This window comes from Mirounga leonina, unplaced genomic scaffold, assembly GCF_011800145.1.
Source record: "Mirounga leonina isolate KUSES-001 unplaced genomic scaffold, KU_Mleo_1.0 Mir_174, whole genome shotgun sequence".
Lineage (NCBI taxonomy): Eukaryota > Metazoa > Chordata > Mammalia > Carnivora > Phocidae > Mirounga > Mirounga leonina.
In genome coordinates this window covers 19251711-19271524 of record NW_023270451.1, presented here as the reverse complement: position 1 = coordinate 19271524, position 19814 = coordinate 19251711, and the positions used below count along the sequence as shown (strand labels likewise).

The 19814-nt window shown below is 38.4% G+C and overlaps 2 pseudogenes; one reads left to right on the top strand and one right to left on the bottom strand.

Annotated features, from left to right (window-relative positions):
• LOC118021275 overlaps positions 1-16003 on the top strand; it is a 30563-nt pseudogene extending 14560 nt beyond the window's left edge.
• Positions 16004-17660: 1657 nt separating this feature from the next.
• Positions 17661-18495, bottom strand: LOC118020737 (annotated as a pseudogene).
• Positions 18496-19814: the final 1319 nt, after the last annotated feature.

The following is a 19814-nucleotide window of genomic DNA, read 5'->3' as shown; positions in this document are numbered from 1 at the left end:
GTCCATATCATGTTTGTGTTCTTATCATGGTGCTGAGCTTGAACTAGGTGCTCAAGAAGTGTTTGAGTGGATGCAAAAGTGTCAGAAAGAGTTTGTCAAATGAAGTAAGAAGAAGAAATCAAAGCATGCTCTTTGATTGTGCTTTGTCATCTTTGCCTGTGTCCCCAACCCTTTGTTTTATTTTTATATTGGTTGATTTGCATTAGAATGGATTAATAATACAGGTTGACTTATACTAGAATTTATTAACTGCTTTAGGTTCCTTATGAATCAGGAACTGTCAAGTCTACCTATATAGCCCCTACAAAGCCCTTCACACATGGCAAATACTCCAGAAATTGATTTTTACTTGAAAACTCTAAACAAAGCTTCTAGAATCTTAACAGGTAAAGTTGAGGCTCTCTCTAAAAAATAGAGAACCCATAAAGTCATTGAATTTTGGAGCTGAAAGAGGCCTCAAAAAGCCAGTCTCTGGTTTTCAGCAGGATTCTAGAAAGAGTACAGGACTTGAAATAGCCTGTTGTACCTATGACTGTTTATGGTACTTGAGATAAGTAACTTAGACTCTCAGAACCTCAACTTTACCTGTTAATTAAGGACAATAATACTCACCTCTCTAGAATAATTGTATGTCTGGCACCCATCTCATGCCCTTCCAAGTGTCCATTAACAAAGTGCTGCCTTCTGCAATCTAACAACCTCTCCTCTTTTTACTTTCTCCTCCTAACCTAAAGTGAACATTCAGGGATGGTTTCTTAAACTGAGCAGCTCACTTGCTCGATGGCCAATATCTTGAGGTTCAACTTCTAAATGATTTCCAAAGGGATCACTAGTCAATGGGGATAAGACATAAATGGTAGAAGTTTACAGAAGATCCCTCCTTAACCCCAACCATGCCTAGGACCTTTTCCTCTCTTATATCCTGCACTTCCCCATAGCAGCTTTCTAGAATTAATCCCTTGACTTTTTATTTTACTTTTCTGCCCCTGATACAGGATTAAGCAATGCAGACTCAGAGCCAGACTAGCTGAGGAAGAACACAAATGGTGAGATTTATGAATTAAATAAGAAGCAGGGAATATCCTGACAGGCCTGAAAAGAACCACGGAGAGTGATGGGTCCAATGTGGACAGACACAACTCAGCAGGAGCCCTCACATTACATGCAGCCTGTGTGCATAGCTAGGTCCATTACTAGGCAGACATGAAAATCAAATGTTACTGTTAGCACAATTTGCTTCCTTTGTTTAAAGAAAAGTATATATGGAGCAATCAAACAGACCTGTGTTTGAGTTCAGGCTCTACAATTTTCTATCGGAGATTGTAAGAGAATTAATCAACTTTTCCAGGTCTCAGTTTCCTCATATGTAAAATGGGTACATACCTCATAGGATGGTTATGAAGACCAAATGAGGTAATACAAGCAAAGTGTTAGCACAGAGTTTAGAGTGAGTGCTCAATAAATTTAGTCATCACTATCATTATCATCATTATAATGCTTAAATTTCAAATTAGGGCAAGTAACTTCAAAAGAAAAATTTTAAACTAGTAAAGCATTCTCTGCTCAATTTTTTCTTCCAGGTTATTGAAAGCATAAGATTTCTCTTGAAATATGTTGAGAATTACCTGAACATATATTTGGACTATTTCACATTTTGGGGGCCCTATTCACTAAACTGTGGCTACCATGAAGAACAACTGGTATCCCAATTCTGCTTGCCATTGTTCTGTGGGAAAGCAGCTAATATTTACACAGAATCCTCTTTTGTGTCACCTCATCTGGTCTGGCTATGAATGTATATTGCCTAATGTTGTTTTTGAGGGCAGCTAATTGATGCAATTTGGACTAGAAGCTCTAGAAGCTCTCATAGGGCTAAAACTAAGACATCTTACTTCTCTTGCAGCCCTTATGATGCAGAGCACAGAAGAGGACACAAATAGGTGAATAAGAAATGCATTTTACAACAATGTGTGAATTACAAACATACTGTTAGAAAGACTCTGGGCCATATTTTTTTTTAGATTTATTTATTTTAGAGAAAGAGAGCAAGCAAGCAGAGGGAGGGGCAGAGGGAGAGGAAGAGAGAATCTTCAGCAGACTCCCTGCTGAGCACAGAGCCCCACTCGGAGCTCAGTCTCATGGCCCTGAGATCATGACCTGAGCCGAAATCAAGAGTCAGATGCTTAACTGATGAAGCCACCCAGGCACCCCTCTTTTTTTTTTTTTTTAAGATTTTATCTATTTTTGACAGAGAGAGAGAGCACAAGCAGGGGGAACAGCAGAGAGAGAGGGAGAAGCAGACTCCCCGCCGAGCAGGGAGCCCGATGCGGGGCTCGATCCCAGGACCCTGAGACCATGACCTGAGCCAAAGGCAGACACTTAACCATCTGAGCCATCCAGGCACCCCCCCTCTTTTTTTTTTTTTTAAAGTAGGCTCCATGTTCAGCGTGGAGCTTAACGTGGGGCCTGAACCCACAACCCCAAGATCAAGACTCAAGTTAACATGAAGAGTTGGACGCCCAAGTGACTGAGCCACCCAGGTGCCCCTGGGCCATGTTTCTCTAATAATGACTTCTATGATGCCAAGAATAAACAAGGAATCCCAAGAACTCTGCTACTTTCACATGTAGATCAGGGAAAAAAATCACAAAGCTTTGGTGTCATGCAAATCTGAATATGAATCCTTCTCTACCAACTTAGTACAACTTCAGACAACTTAGCCACTCTGGAGCTGGATGATACGATCTATCTTACAAGGCTATGGCATTGAATGATTTGACGTGTGTAACAGTAATAAGTATAGTGGGGCACCTGGGTTGCTCAGTCATTGGGCGTCTGCCTTCAGCTTAGGTCATGATCTCAGGGTCCTGGGATAGAGCCCCGCATTGCACTCCCTGCTTGGCAGGGGGCCTGCTTCTCCCTCTCCCACTCCCCCTGCTTGTGTTCCCTCTCTCACTGTCTCTCTCTGTGTCAAATAAATAAATAAAATCTTAAAAAAAAATAATTAGTATAGTGCCTGACACATATTAGGTGCTCAGCTAATTATAGGAATTTTTTTTAATCCCTTCCTCCCTTCTCCATAAGAAAACAAGACAGAATGAGAGACAAAGAAAATTATCCCTATGGGATGCAGTTCAAAAAGGACCATTCAGGGGTGCCTAGGTGGTGCAGTCGGTTGAGCATCCAACTCTTGATTTCTGCCAAGATTGTGGTCTTGGGGTCGTAAGATCAAGCCCTTGTGTGGAGCTCTGTGCTCAGTGCAGAGTCCGCTTGTTATTCTCTCTCCCTCTGCCCCTCCTGCTTGTGCGCACTCATGCACTCTCTCCCTCTTTCTCAAATGAATAAATAAATCTTTTTTTTTTTAAAGGACCATTCAGAAGGGAAAAGAGCCAAAATTATCTGCAGGATTATTTTAGAACAGGACATGGGTTCTCAATTCAGGAGAAATGAACTTTTTAAAGCCATGTAGCCTATCTTAAGGCACGTTTTTTTTTGGGATTTGCAAACATTTAAAAATTTTTGCTTTCACATTAAAAGCCAAGATTAAACTATTTTGAGTGCAGAGTTGGTTCCTTGCATTATGGAGGGGTCTATGCTTAATCTATGGCTCCATAAGTATTAATGAAGGGCCCAGATACCAGATGATAACGGCAGTGGTGCTGGGCTAGTTCTCACGCCTTATGTTTGCACCCAGAGGGGCTGGCTGTGATTTCATATTTAAAGAACTGAGCTTCACGATATAACGTACCGGGCTGTGTGATGTATGTCTTCCCACTACTGAACAATAAACTCTATGCAAACTCACAGCCATACACATACACATGCACTGAAATCACTAAAAACCAACTGGTTGAATTTATACAACTGTTTATTTTATGTCTGAGTTTCAGTTTTGCCAGTGAGGCTACATTTTTTGCCTTAATCTGATTATTTTGCTGATGTCTAAAAAGCCTAGATAAGGTGGTTTCTGTCCCTAATTTTCCCCAATCTACTCCAATGTGTCCCATACTTTTCTGTTACAATAACTCTTTCTCTACCTCTTCTCCCATCCACACGTGACACTCTCAGTTCACCTATCTTCTGTTTATTCATAAGACTACGGACATGTTTCCTTGGCAACGGGCTAAGAACCTTTGAACCTCTATCTGCCATGTGTCTTCATGGTATATGCCTTCACATGTGCATGGCCTGAATATTTATGCTGCCTGCTGCTAGTCAGTTTTCAGACTGAATGGGGATGAGACACCCAGTGCCTCTGTCTTGCCTTCACATTACACTGTGCATAGGAATTACCTAGTTGTTCTTCAATTTAAACTTCAAAGCAAATCTAACATATATGCCTCCCTACAAACTACCCAAATATCATCATGCCCACACAGAATGATTAGCTTGAAATTACAAAATGACAACTGAAAATCACAAAGAAACTTGAAGAAATGACCACTTATATTACTTTTTAATAGCAAATAATAACTAAAACCCAGGAACCATAAAAGGACAATTAATTTGACAAAATAGTCATCTGACTATAGTATGACTTTTCCTTCTAAAAGAGTGTTACATAGTAATTAGATATTTTTTCTGTACTGTAGAAAGGGAGGAAATAGATATATAAGCATTACTTAAAAAAAAAACTACCATGGATGCATCCATGATACCTCCCATTAATATGACCTTTCAGAAGACAACATGAGAACACATAGCCAAATTTCAAACACTCATAATCTTCTAATCAACAAGTCCACTTCTAGAAATTTATCCTAAAGATGTCATAAAATATGTAAAGATGTACCCACAAGTACTTCACAATAGTGAAAATAATTAACACCAAGAAGTCATTGGAGAGAATGACATAAAACATAGTTATGGGCATAGGAATTTGGCCATGACATGTTTCTAAATGAAAAAAGATTTCTGAAAGAACGTCTACATATTTATGTTTGTATGTGTCTGTGTGTATACATGCATAGAAAAAGTATCTAGAAAGACACTTATGAAAGTATTACATGGGTTATCACTGGGTGGTAAGATTAGAGGTTATTTCCACTTACTTTTTTATACCTTTTGCATTTTATTTATTTTTTAAAATATTTATTTATTTATTTGACACAAAGAGAGCACGAACAGGGGGAGGGGCAGAGGAAGAGGATGTCCAAGTGGACTCTCGCTGAGTGGGGAGCCTGACTCAGGGCTCAATCCCTAGAGCCATGTGATCAGGACCTGATCTGAATCCAAGAGTCAGACACTTAACTGACTGAGCCATCCAGGCGCATTTTATAAATTGCTTTTTATAAATTGCTTGGAAAGAGACTAAAAGTAAAACTAAGTTTTGGGGGAAACATGTAATAATAGGGGATATACAAATATTAATGCCAAATGAAATATGTTAAAGTCAACCATCAAAATCTATACCACAGAATCTCGAGGACCTACTATAGAGACTAAAATCCCCTCTGTGTTCATCCATGCCCAGTGACATGGTGAGCATTTGAGGAAATCATGACTATAGAAAAGACCTGGAGTTTTCCCATTCGTGTCACTCCACACACAGTCTTGTCTTCCTAGTGACTTCATATCTGCCACCTCCCTCCACCTTCCCCAATACTTATGGGCAGGCTGCTGGTGATTGATGGTCTATTATCAGAAAGATGAGCTGAGCTGTCAGGGGAACTGGAGGTGAAAAGGAAGAGTTCCACAAGGCAGATGACATCCAGGGAAGCATGCCCACATACCATATGCCTACCTCATCCAGAAATGCATTCATTCATTAGTTCACATCCAGGTAAAACATTTAATATAGGTTAATTAGCGTTCTACTACAAAAAACAAAACAGGCACAGAAACTAAATCCAACCTTTGGTTTTTTTCTCTTTCTTCCCTTGGTCCTTCCTCCCACCCCCCACCCCCTACCCCCTACCCGCCACTCAATCTCTCAATCTCTCTGTCTCTCTTTCTGGCAAATTTCAAACACCCTGTATAACCCAGCATATGGGCCAAGCCATCCCTGGAAAGAGATGCTAAGCCTTTCTGAGTGTCAGGTGGTCGTATTTATACATAAAAGGTTTTTTTCCCCTGCATTCTGGCCTTGAAAATGGACTAAGTCCATTTTGCACACTCCTGGCCACAGGCATGACCAGCATCCAGTCTGTACCTCCCAACCCTTCTACAAGCACCTTCAATCTGATGTGCTGCCTTATTTCCAACCTGCTTTGGGCTCAGACACTCTGCCAGGCATATGATGGGTCAGTTAAAGCTGCACCCCCAGCAGAGTCAGAGCACATAGATTTTATTTAAAAGTGATGGCTACCCATTCAAGAGGTAATGTTGTCATCCTGGTCAGGCCTGAATCCAATCTGTGTTGGAGAACATGAAAGACCCCTGGCTACAACAAGGAATCATCACACAGTAATATAACCCAGTCAGGTACACTGCTATTTCTTGCCATTTTCTTTTTTCGTGCCACCATTTCACACACATTTTGCAATGATAAAGGTAGTTCCATTACCACCCATCTTGTAGTAATGGAAGAGTATTTTATAACTCAGTTTAGACAACTTTGAAGTTACTTCTGCAAATCTCTCTCCACCCTAACTCTATCCATCTTACATGACTTCTTTTTTTCTTTAAAAATAATTATTATGTCTTTTTCTATGTTACACAAACACACAAAGTCTGGACAAATGGCCAGGGGGTTGGGGACTCTGCTAAATTTTTAATTTTGAATATGGAATTAGGAAACTCAAACCATGACTCTTTCAAAGCAATTTGGAGGCAAGCCATCACTAGATTAATGGGATGTAGTCAAAGCTACAACTCACTCAAAATAGTAGAAACCAGAGTTGGGTAAAGACCCTGCAGGCCCAAGTTTCTGGAATTTCCACCTCTCCTGGATCCTGAGAAGTCCAGCTCACTCACTTTCAGACCTACAGCATGATGGCCAGGGTTCATAGTGCTATTGTTTGTTGATGCTATTGTTTATGTTTTTAACAATATAGCTACTAGCGAGGTTATTTTATGTTCATTTCCCTGTGTGATTCTCACAAGACTCAGAGGTGAAAGGGAAATAATCAAATATGCAGTAATTACAAATGCTGCTGGATTTTTACAGACTTCTTCTCTCGTTTCAGAGGGAGTTTCTATTACTTTCACCTCTCAGGTATATTATAATGTGTTTGAGAAATAAAGAGGGGAAAGAACAAATAGTGCTTACCACCAACTAATCCAGCAACTGTAATTGGCAACAACATTCACAGATATTAACCCACAGTGCTGAGCCACACAGAAATGAGATTAGTTCCATTCCAGTTATAATAACCACAGGAACCAGGCCCACATGTTTAGATCTTAGTGGAAGCAGGAGACAGCAAAGCAAGTCTAGTTTCAATGATCAGACAGGAATGGAGCCCTCCTCCCAAAAATCAAAATGAAACAATTGCCAGTGGTGGCTTGCCAGTGGTTCTAAGAGTTAGGAGGCAAAGAGTTTTGCAAAAAGAACCATAGGGAAGCAAAATAAAAATAAATTACTCCAGTCCTAGGCATTCTTTGTGCCTGGGCACTGGTGCTCTTTTACACAATCCTCAGAAGAATAGATGATTGAAAAGCAAAACAAAATAGAACAAGTTAGAGGGCCATATTTGCATGGCCCTGAATGAAACAATTCAGGTCTCCCAAACTGGTGTCTATGGTGTAAGGCTTTAGGAACTACCCTGCAATATTTGCAGTTTTTTTCTCTCTACAACTGAGTCAAACAGAAAAACCCAAGTTGTAACAGAATTACCTAAATTAATACTACACTGGAAAGTAGAAATCAATATTGGGAACTTAAATGTTTATTTAGCTTTTATACCACCCTAAAAAACAAGCAAACCCTGAAGAAATCTGTTCACTTGGATTTGATTTGAGAATCTGAAATCTACCTTTTCCTACCTCTGCCAAGTTAATCCCATTCCTCCCCTCCACTCCCACTCACAGCCCTTTATGATTTCCTCCTTCCTTTACACCAGATGCAGAAGTAAACTGTGAAAAGCTGTTTAAGTACCCTTAACTTACTGAGAGAGGAAAGTATCTGACCGTTTTTTTATTCCATGATATTAAAGTAATTCATCTGAGTTTGCACTAATGACAGTAAATCTCTTGTGCTGACAAGCTGTGGTCAATTATCCTTTCTACAGCTTTTTAAATCCAAAGCACTAGGAAGTGCGTCAGTGTTGGAAACTTGTGGCTTGCTAATTCAAAGGAAACAGCCAACCAGCTTGGGTAGCCCTCTAGGTGTACTGCCCATGGTCCTCACCCCTAAACGGCTCCCCTAGGAGCCTGCAAATGCTGGGGCACTGCCACTGGAATTTACATGGATGGAGGAAACGGTTTAAATCAAGTGGTGTGTTATTTATCTCTATAATGAGTGGTTTAACAGTGACAATTAGGAAGGAAATTCTACAAGCCTGAACTCCAGTTACTTATTACTGCCACTGAAAGTCAATTATAGTATCCAAGTAATTACAGGGATTGGGATCATCTGTCATCTGGTAAATCATATTAGAGGCAAGAAGTACTTGGTTTGTTTTGAAAGCGTGTGATCTAGTCTCCATCATGTTGGTTAATTTTCAGACAAGGGAGTGCGCCAGGGAACTTGCCCCACATATCTGCAGATCTGATCACCTGGGAGAGCAACAGAAATGTTCACTGGATTTCCATCCAGGCTTAGTGGCTGTGCAAAAGAGCGAGTCAGCCAAGAGGTGGGTGTGGAGGGGCCCATTCTGCCAGACAAGTCACCCAGGACAATGCTCTTCAACTTAAAATCTTCATGTGGCACCTTGTTCTTTCTTGTGCCCCTGCTACACCAAGACCTTGTTCTCTTGCCTCCCCCAGGCCCACACTGCTCCCCCTCCATCCCCAATCCTCCTTCAGTCATCTCAATCAGCTCACTGTGTCACAAACACCACCATTAGGATGTAAACCACTTCTGTGCCTTTTCTCTACCTGCTACATTAGATGCATTTTTCTCCTCTCTTCTGTCTGTCCAAACCCTCTTCACCCTTCAAAGCTCAGCCGGAGTCCTTACTCCTTTTTCATGTGGAATCCGATATGAGACCTCTCCTCTTATGAATTACGTATGGAATTCTAAGTTTATCGTTCAATGGTCCTCAGACTGTGAACACCTAGCAGGGGCCACAACTTGGATCTTCACTTCTCACACACGCATCTGGGATACATTTACACTCCCAAAGTTGTAATCCCTGGTCCTTGGTTCCTGAGGTTGCTGAGTTTAGCCTCATGTTTGGTGAAATGGCCAGGCCCAGCCGGCATTCCTTCATTTGTCCATCCTTCCTTCATTCAGCAGCATGCTTTGAAGGGCTGTTTAGAGCAGGACACCAGAACTATGGCTTTTAAGTTTGAATCCAGTGCTTCCTCTCCCACCACATTGCCTCAATGGGAAACTGCGTTTGCTCACACCACGCTGCAAGAATCAAGGAGTCAATGCTCATCATTCCTTCCTTGCCCAACACTTGCAGGAAAAGGGTCATAAAAGCACAAATACATATAGAAAAATGAGCTCTCTCCCCTGTGGTTCCACATGGCTCTCTTCAGAGCATTCTTAGTCCGAACCAAGGAGACAGAGAGAGGAAAATATTTTCAAATGATCTCCCAAATGACTTCAGGGCTTACACAGGGTTCAAATTTGGTTGAAGGGATGGGCAAAACTTGGGTGAGCCAGCTATGCTAGGGTCAGCCAGACTCTGGGGTCAGTCGGCCATGTTTGGGTTGAGTCAAGAACACTTGCTGTTCTTCACATCCCAAGACAGATACTGGAATTTTAACTTTCCTTCCTGTAGCCTCTTTCTGTTTTAAAAGTTTATTTCATCTTGGAGTAAGACTCCCCAGAGGATCTATTTTCTCATTCTCCCCTTTCATGGCATGTCCTTCAGTAGCTCCTATTCAGCACCTGTGGTGTTTAGATTTCAAAATTCCACTAGCACTTGCCCCCAACACGTTGTTTGTGTAAAAATGAACATACTGCATATATCCAGGGAAACTCACCAGGAGGAATCAAGAAATCTGAACAATGGGAAAATCCATCAAATATTTTCTTTAAAGCTTTTACTTTCTATAGGAAATATTGCCCACAACAAAGCAGTGAAAATAGAATGCTCTCGGACATCAAACATAAAGGCAAGACTGACAAGTCCAACAGCATCAGATCATATCAAAGGACTGCTTAAAACCCTTCAATGACTCTAGTTCTCAGACACTCATCAGCACAGTGTACTGAAGCTATCCTACTTGCCTTGCAACATCCACATCACCAATGATTACAGCACGTAAGTTCAGCACAGACCAGGATTATGCTGTGTCTCCTCATTGGCTAGCATGGTGTCTGGCACAGTGTGCCCTTAGTAAATTCCGTCATTATTGGCTTATATAAATACTATGTGCTAGGTGTAGAGATTTTAAAATACTAAGATACACAGTTCCCATCTTCAAGAAGTTCAAACCCTGGCAATGTGATACCCAAACCTGAGTGAGCATCAGAGTTATTCAGGACGCTATAAAACTGCAGAAATCCAGGCCTTGCCTCCAGAGATTCTAATTCAGTAGGTGTGGGCAGGGCCCCAGAATTCTGTATTTTTAATATGCTTCCAAGACACCTCTCATGATCAGACAAATTGGGAACCCTTGGTCTAGTGGGTAGATAATAAAGTCTTATGTTTGTACATCTCTTTTCCTACATATGAAGTATTTTCCATTATCTCACTTGATTCTTACTCTCTGAACCCGGAAGTTTACAAATGAGGACATGAAGCCCAGAAAGTTCAGAAACTGGCAAAGTCAGAGCCTGGATGTGAGCCCAGGATTCGCAACCACAAACTCATCAGTGTTTCCTTCTTACCAACTCTCTCTTGAGAGGAATGACCCAGGTTAGCTCTGTCAGGTAAAGAGCAACAAATCTTAGGTCAATGAACAGCCAGTATGGCAGATCTCTTCTTAAGTTTTTTGGAAGAAACAAAGTAAGAGAAAACTATTGCCTTCGCCACCTACTCACCCATCCCTGAGAATGACACCAGGGGACAGAATTGATTATGGGGACAGACCCTCTCAGTGATGGCAAGTAATGAACATTATTTCATCATAGGTGTGTTTTACATGGAAAATAAATAAATCAACTGACAAAGTTAATTCTAATGAGTGGAATAAGCTTGGTTCATACTCCAAAAGGTCCCTTGGTAGGGACAACATGGTGAACTAAACAGCAAACTAAATGCAATCCTGTAACCGAACATGGCTCATGAACTCAGTCCTCTTGTTCTTCTCTGGGTTGTTACCTAGCCCACTTCACTTCACTCTACTGTCTGCAGTGTGGTTGAGATAACCCATTAGATTTATCCCACTATTATCATATGATCCAATATGACATTAACAATGCACTTGACAGCAGACAGATGAAAGTTCCAGCTGTCTTTCTAGATTAGAAACAACAAGTTTCATTTTGCAATTGTAAGCTTTGAGAGAACAATGTCAGCAAAAGGTGCTTCCATTAGCACTGGGTGTTAAATGAAAACAATGTATTGTGGATCACTGTATCAAAAACTAATGATGTATCGTATGGTGACTAACATAATAAAATAAAATTTAAAAAAAAACAAAAGGTGCTTCTATTGTCTATGCTGGTACACAACCTGAAGCTTTTCCCTGCCACTTCCCTACCAAGAAAAAGCCAAGGGGTTAAATAGTGTGGACCTTAATTTACCCCCTCATTCAGGAATGTGGTCCTTTCGGTCTGTGTCTACGTGTGAAGCAAAGCTCTATAAAGCATACAGAGGACTTGTACTGACCACACACACACATACCACACACACGTAGGGGTAGGGAAACAAGTCTCTAGAAAAATAAGAAGCAAATGATCTCCTTTCAATTCTTCTTGAAAGTGTTTCTGAGTGGAGGAGCATCTCATGAAGATTTTTTGTTGTTTTTTCCTCTCAGAGACAACTTTCTTTTATGTGATGGCACCAAGCATTACTTGAGGAAGTTAAGGAAGGGAGAGAGAAAAGGAAAAGACTATCAAGTGTACCTAGACGTTTGTCAAGCATAGATACTCAAAAAAAGTGACCAATGGCCCTTATTTCCTTATACTCACAATTAGAAATGAACAACTCTGAAAGCAGTGTCCTGAAGAAAGTATTCTGTGATGATTCTCCATTTACTGTCTCCTCGGTTGGGATTTCCTAGCCTAAGCATATTAAAATCAGACCTTACTGGACCCACTGAGTTATACACATAAATATACAAATTCAGAGCACTTTTTTTTTTCTTAAGAAGGCTCCACACCCAGTGTGTAGCCCAACATAGGGCTTGAACTCATGATCCTTAGATCAAGACCTGAGCTGAGATCAAGAGTTGGACACTTAATCAACTGAGCCACCGAGGTATCCTCAGACCATTTTTTAAGTAATCAGTTTGAGAGGCTACATGCTTGGTGAGAATCCTTCTCCTTTTATTTATTTATTTATTTATTTTTAAGTTTCATTTATGCATTAAAGTATTAAGAGAAATTAAGAAAACAATTCCCTTTACAATTGCAACAAAAAGAATAAAATACCTATAAATAAACTTAATCCAGGAGGTGAAAGACCTGTACTCTGAAAACTATAAAACAGTGATATAAAAAATATAATAATGATATAAAAAATTGAAGATGACACAAATGGAAAGATATACTCATGGACTGGAAGAGTTAATATTGTTAAGATGTCCATACTACCCAAAGTAATCTACACATTCAGTGAAATCCCTATCAAAATACCAATAGCATTTTTTCACAGAACTAGAAAAAATAATTCCAAAATTTGTATGGAATCATAAAAAACGTCAAATACTCAAAGCAAATCTTGAAAAAGAAGAACAAAGCTAGAGGTATCATAATTCTAGATTTCAAGATTTACTACATAGCAATAATAATCAAAACAGTATTGTAGTAGTACAAAAACAGATACATAAATCAATGGAACAGAATAAAGAGCCCAGAAATAAACCCACAGTTACATGGTCAATTAATCTATGACAAAGGAGGCAAGAATAAACAATGGGGAAAAGACAGTCTCGTCAATAAATGGTGCTGGGAAAACTAGACAGCTACATGCAAAAGAATGAAACTGGACCACTTTCCTACACCATACACAAAAATGAACTACAAATGGATTAAAGACCTAAATGTGAGACCTGAAAACATAAAACTCCTGGAAGAAAACATAGGCAGTAACCTCTCTGAGATAGGCCTTAGCAACATTTTCCTAAATATGTCTTCTCAAGCAAGGGAAACAAAAGCAAGAATAAACTATTGGGACTACATTAAAAAAAAAAAAAAAAAAAGCTTTTGCAAGCAAAGTAACCACAAAATGAGAAGGCAACTTACTGAATGGGAGAAGATATTTGCAAATGATATATCTGATAAGAAGTTAATATCCAAAATATATAAAGAACTTAAAGAACTCAACACCAAAAAGCCAAATTTGATTAAAAAATGGGCAGAAGATCTGAACATTTTTCTAGAGAAGCTATGCAAATAAGCAACAGACACATGAAAAGATGCTCAACACTGCTAATTATCAGGGAAATGCAAATCAAAACCACAATGAGATAGCATGTTATTCCTGTCAGACTAGTATCAAAAAGACAAGAAATAACAAGTGTTGGTGAGAATGTGGAGAAAAAGAAACCTTGGTGCACTGTTGATGGGAATGTAAATTAATGCCACTGTGAAAATCAGTATGGCGCTTCCTCAAAAAATTAAAAGTAGAAATACCATACGATCTAGTAGTTCTACTGCTGGATATTTACCCAAAGAAAACAAAAACACTAATTTGAAAAGATATATGCACCCCTGTGTTTACTGCAGCATTATTTACAATAGGTAATATACGGAAGCAACCTAAATGTCCATCAATAGATGACTGGATAAAGAAGATGTGGTATGTATGTAAATGGAATATTACTAAGCTATAAAAAAAATGAGATCTTGCCATTTGTGACAACATGGATGGACTTAGTGGGTATTACGCTAAGTGAAATAAGTCAGAGAGAAAGACAAGTACCATATTTCATTTATATGTGGAGTCTAAAAAACAAAACAAATGAACAAACAAAAAAAGCACAAACAGACCCATAAATACAGAGAACAAACTGGTAGTTGCCAGAGGGTAGAGTGGTTGGAGGATGGGCAAAATGGGTGAAGGGGAGTGGGAGACACAGGCTTCCAGTTATGCAATGAGTAAGTCATGGGGATGAAAGGTACAGCATAGGGAATATAGTAAATTGTATTGTAGCAGCATTGTATGGCGACCGACGGTAGCTACAATTGTGGTAAGCATAGTAGAACATGAAGAGATGTCAAATCACTATATTGTAGACCTGAAACAAATGTAATGCTGTGTCTCAACTATAATTTAAAAAATATACTTGATATAGATATAGATATATTGCTGATATCTATTATTACAGGTCCAGAATTAGGTGCCACTAAGACAGGATCTCATCATAGCAGTGGCAGCAAAAGTGGTCAAAGATCATCCTAGAAGGGACAGTTTGGCACTTCTCCATGGAGAGGAGCCCAGCAGCAGCCTTGGCCATGCCTACTTCCCACAGGACATAGATGAAGACGGGGGCATGAAGAGGCTGTGGTGGTGCCTAAAGCCTGTATGGGAATGTGAAAGTCTGATTTGAAGACTGAACCACATTCTTTCCAGTATCAACAGTTTTTCTTCCTTTATGATCAATGTGATGCATAGGAGCTGCTTTAGGAGCAAATGCTATATCCAGAAGCATGGATTATATGACTTTTATATGAGTCTGGGATTGTCTATGAGCATCAGTATTTTTATTACAGAAAACTGCATTTTGAAATAAAACCAACAAAAACAAGGTCTCCTGCAACTTATCAGAAGAGGATCTCTGAAAGCAGATCAACATGGCCATGCAAATCTTTTTGTTTTGTTTTGAATTATTTGTTTTATTTTGAAAATATTTTTGAGTATATATAATGTAACAATATTACATTAGTTTCAGGTGTACAACACAGTGATTCAACAAGTTTATACATTATGCTATGCTCACCACAAGTCGGGCCACGGACTTATGTAATAAATGCTATTTATGTAATAAATGCTATTACAATATCACTATAAAGAAAGGCTGTGGGCCAGACTGCTCTCAATGGGAGCTGGTGAGATTGCCAACTGGGCTGCTTATGCATTTGAGCCAGTCACCTTAGCGCCTCCATTGGGAACTCTTGTCCTTGTTAAGATCTACAGTTATGGTCACTCATGCTCCAAATGAAGAGGGCACAGAGATATTAAATAATGTCTCGCAAACAAGGTGATCCATATTTTGGGGTTTCTGCAATACTTGTCATTGTAGTATTCTTATTAATCTTTGTGTTAGAACCTCACCATGGAAACAAATATTCTTGTTACATAACCATCTACTCTGCAGATGGAGTGCCTTCAGTCAGCTATGTTAAAGGCCTAGTCATTGCTTTAAAGAATACTCTCCTGGAAAGCCTCAGCTGAGACATTCCTTGGCCTGGATTCTGCTGCTAAACCTTATAATCTATGAAGGCAAACAGGTTATCTAAACAAGGCCCTGAACATACTGAACCCTTCTACACAGTGACCCCAAATGGTTTAAGTATTCTTTTTAGTGTCAGTTTTAACTTGCTCAGCTCTTCTTTTTAAAGAGTGGCAAGATATGCCTGTTAATGAGATCACTGGTACCTTGAGTGCCTCCCTTAAAATCATTGTGGGGATGCCAAGATTGCATGCCTTTAAACATATCCATTTAGTCTAGCAAGATGCCATGTCTTTCTGATAAGATGAAAAAATAATGAATATAATCTAATATTTCTAATATCCCTAATATTTTCAACAGCAATGAATAAAGTTTAACCTGGAAAACTGAACAGCTAACTGGTGGAAGTATGTCCCAAAGAAATGGAAATCTAACAGTTTTTTGAGAAACAAATTTAATTAAAACATTATTCTGTAATTCTGCTGCAAAATGAGTTTGAATTTCGGAACAGATCTGAAAGTGACATTGTTCTCTTAAATAATATTCTCTAGAGAAAAACCATTTTTAAGATTTCCATAATTTGGATCAAGAAAAATTAATTTTCTTATTTTTAAATTATGGCCATTAACGGAAATGACCTTAGAATGTGGCTGGCTTCTATTTTTATTAACATGGTATTATTGTATATGTATCTTAGGCCTTGATTTCTCCATGAAGAACTAATGTATTAATTTCAAATGTAAAAAAAAATAAAATCTTATTTCTTTATTGTCAAAGCTAAAAAGACACGTCCTTGTACCAGGGTACTGGTAAAGCAACCTACTAGTCAAATAAGAATAGAATTTTTTTCAAAATACTGTTATAAATATTTGTTTGGGGAAATTAATTTGTGGGGATTTTGAAAACAGTCTGATATGATGTGGAACCAGATCTGGTAGACAGAGTAGATTATTTAAGTTTGTAATAACATTTTGGGTGATTTATAACAATAGCGAAGAGACCAATTTTCCTTCTGGCTCAGACATGACTCTACTAAAGAGAAATTTTGAAAATGTTTGGAGAAAGGGCAGTACCAGCAGAAGACACAAAATGTGTGTCCTTATGCATGACGGCCTAGATGTTTACAAATAATCAGTTCAAGAACAGAATGGGAGAGGCCATGTTTAAAATCTCTGATGTTTACTATATCTGATTATCAAAGTTGAGAAGTTTTATTTTTTAAGAAAATAAAAACACCTTTTTTTCTTTTTTGCAGACAATACCAGAATTAAATTATTCTAAGTTTATATCTTAGGCAAAGAATCTTAAGTGCTTTTTATTTTCCAGGTTTAAAAAAATTTATATCCCACACACCCAACATTGCTTCCTATGCCTAAGAGATTAATTTCTCACCACTCTGGGTGATCTCAGCAAAGTCATTCCAGGGTTAATAAAAAATTTTAATGCCAGCAATATATGATAGGAGAACACCGGTATATACACGCTACAATTAAGAAGTATTTTCTTTATACACAAGTAACTGAGCTGTCCATTAAAAGCTTTAAAAAAAGCATGGAAATTTGAAAAAGTCTTTGATTTAAAAGAAGTTGATGTCTTCATTATTAGTACATTATCTGACATCAAAAGAAACTCTGAATATATCCATTTTTACAACTTTATTGTGTAAGCTGCATATACTTAAGTATATAATTTAATAAATGTTGTCATAAGTAAACATCCATGAAATCATCATCACAATCAGTATAATGAGCACAACCATCACTCCCAAAAGTTTCCTCAGGTCCATTTATAATTCCTCCCTCCTCAGACAACCCACTAACTTGCTTTCAGTCATGACAGTTCTGTTTATATAGGATTTTATAGAAAGGGATCTCTACTCTCTTTCATCTGGCTTCTTTCAGTTAGTATAATTATTTTGAGATTCATCCATGTTATTGCAGGTATCAATATTTTATTCCTTTTTATTACAGATAATTCTATTTTTTCCAATTTATTTTAGATATTTATTATGTTGATGTATGTTCCCTCTAAACCTACTTTGTTGAGGGTTTTTATCATGAAATGTACTTTCTCAGATTTTTTTCTGCATCTATTGAAATGGATCATATAGTTGTTGTTGTTTTTACCTTAAACTTTTATGAGGATTTAACAAGGCCTTTACTTCATTTACTTTTAGCTATTCCATAAATACCGGAAGAGAAATTGGACACTTTGTAATGAAACTTAGAAAAATTTCATTTTTTCATAAAGCAAACTTATAAATCTTTCCCTTTGGCTCCTTCTTCCAATCCTCCTTCACTGTGCTGAAGAGCTATTGAGTTCTTCCAGATTTTTGATTAGGCAGGTGGTTTCCAAGCTGACTGGGCTTTCCAGGTAGGTAGTTCCTGCACAGGGTTTTCCAGTCACTAGGTCTATAACCTGTCCAACTTTGAAAATGATCTCAGCCAGTTCATGTTTCATGTGCTTTGTTCGTGGAACAGGTAGAGCTTTGAGAAGCACAATATCCCCAACTGTGCACTGCTGAAGAGCATCGTGAGCAAAGTAGGTTTTACGCTTATTAAAATAATAAATAGGGGTCCAAAACAAGCCTGGTCACTCTCACTTTAGCTGTTTTTTGCATTGCTGTTCCAATCACCTTCCCCACGATCTATTTGGCATGGACGGATGAACAAACTACTGACATTATGTGGCTTTGGTCACCTTGCCTCCAGGTTCTCACCGGGGTGGTGTCTCGCTCCTCCAAATTCACCCCCTGCAACTGCAGGGCTCGATCCGTGCTCACCTTCTGGCTCTGTTTTCCTGGCACATGTAGTCTGGATCGATCATATAGTTTTTATCCTTTCTCTTGTTGATGTGATATATCATACTGATTGATTTGTGAATATCTAACCACCCTTGCATACTGGGAATAAATCCTACTTGATCATGGTGAATGACTTCTTTAAGGTATTGTTGGATTCAGTTTGCTAATATTTTGTTGAAGATTTTTCATCTATGTTCATCAGAGATATTGACCTGTAGTTCTCTTTTCTTGTAGTATCTTTATCTGGTTTTGGTATCAGGGTAATGCTGGCCTCACAGAATGAGTTTGGAAGCTTTCCTTCCTCTTTTATATTTTGGACTAGTTTGAGAAGAACAGGTGTTAACTCTTATTTAAGTGTTTCGTAGAATTCACCTAAGAAGCCATCTGGTCCTAGACATTTGTTTGTTGGGAGTTTTTTGATTACTGAATCAATTTCACTGCTGATAATTAGTCTGTTCAAATGTTCTATATCTTCCTTACTCAGTTTTGGGAGGTTACATGTTTCTAGGAATTATCCATTTCTTCTAGGTTGTCCAATTTGTTGGCATATAATTTTTCATAATATTCTCATAATTGTTTGTATTTCTGTAGTGTTGCTTGTTATTTCCCCTCTCTCATTTGTCATTTTGTTTGAGTCCTTTCTCTTTTTTCCTTGACGAGTCTAGCTAGAGGTTTATCAATTTTCTTGATTTTTTTCAAAGAACCAGCCCCTGGTTTCATTGATCTGTTCTATTGTATTTGTCATCTTCCCCGATTTTTTCTTGTGGTTGATTTCCAGTTTCATAGCATTGTAGTTGGAAAAGATGCATGGTATGAATTCATTCCTTTTGAATTTGTTGAGACTTGTTCTGTGGCCTAATATGTGATGTATTCTGGAGAATGTTCCATGTGCACTTAAAAAGAATGTGCATTCTGCTGTTTTAGGATGGAATGTTGTGAATATATCTATTAGATGCATCTGGTCCAATGTGTCATTCAAAGCCACTATTTCCTTGTTAATTTTCTGTCTGGATGATCCATCCATTAGTGTAAAGGGGGTTTTAATGTCCCCTACTATTATTGTATTACTATTGATTACTTCCTTTGTTTTTCTTATTAGCTGCTTTGTGTATTTGAGTGCTTCCATGTTGGGTGCACAAATATTTACAAATGTTAAATCTCCTTGTTGGATTGTTCCATTTATGATTATATAGTGTCCTTCTTTGTCTCTTGCTACAGTCTTTGTTTTAAAGTCTCTAAATAAGTAATTTAAGAACTTTAAATAAATGAATATTGCTTCCTATGTAAATAAATAAATATTGCAACCAGGCTCTTCACTTCCATTTGTCTGATGGATGCTTTTTCATCGCTTCACTTTCAATCTGCATGTGTCTTTATGTCTGAAATGAGTCTCTTGTAGGCAGCATATAGACAGGTCTTGCTTTTGTATTAATTCCTTCATCCTATGTCTTTT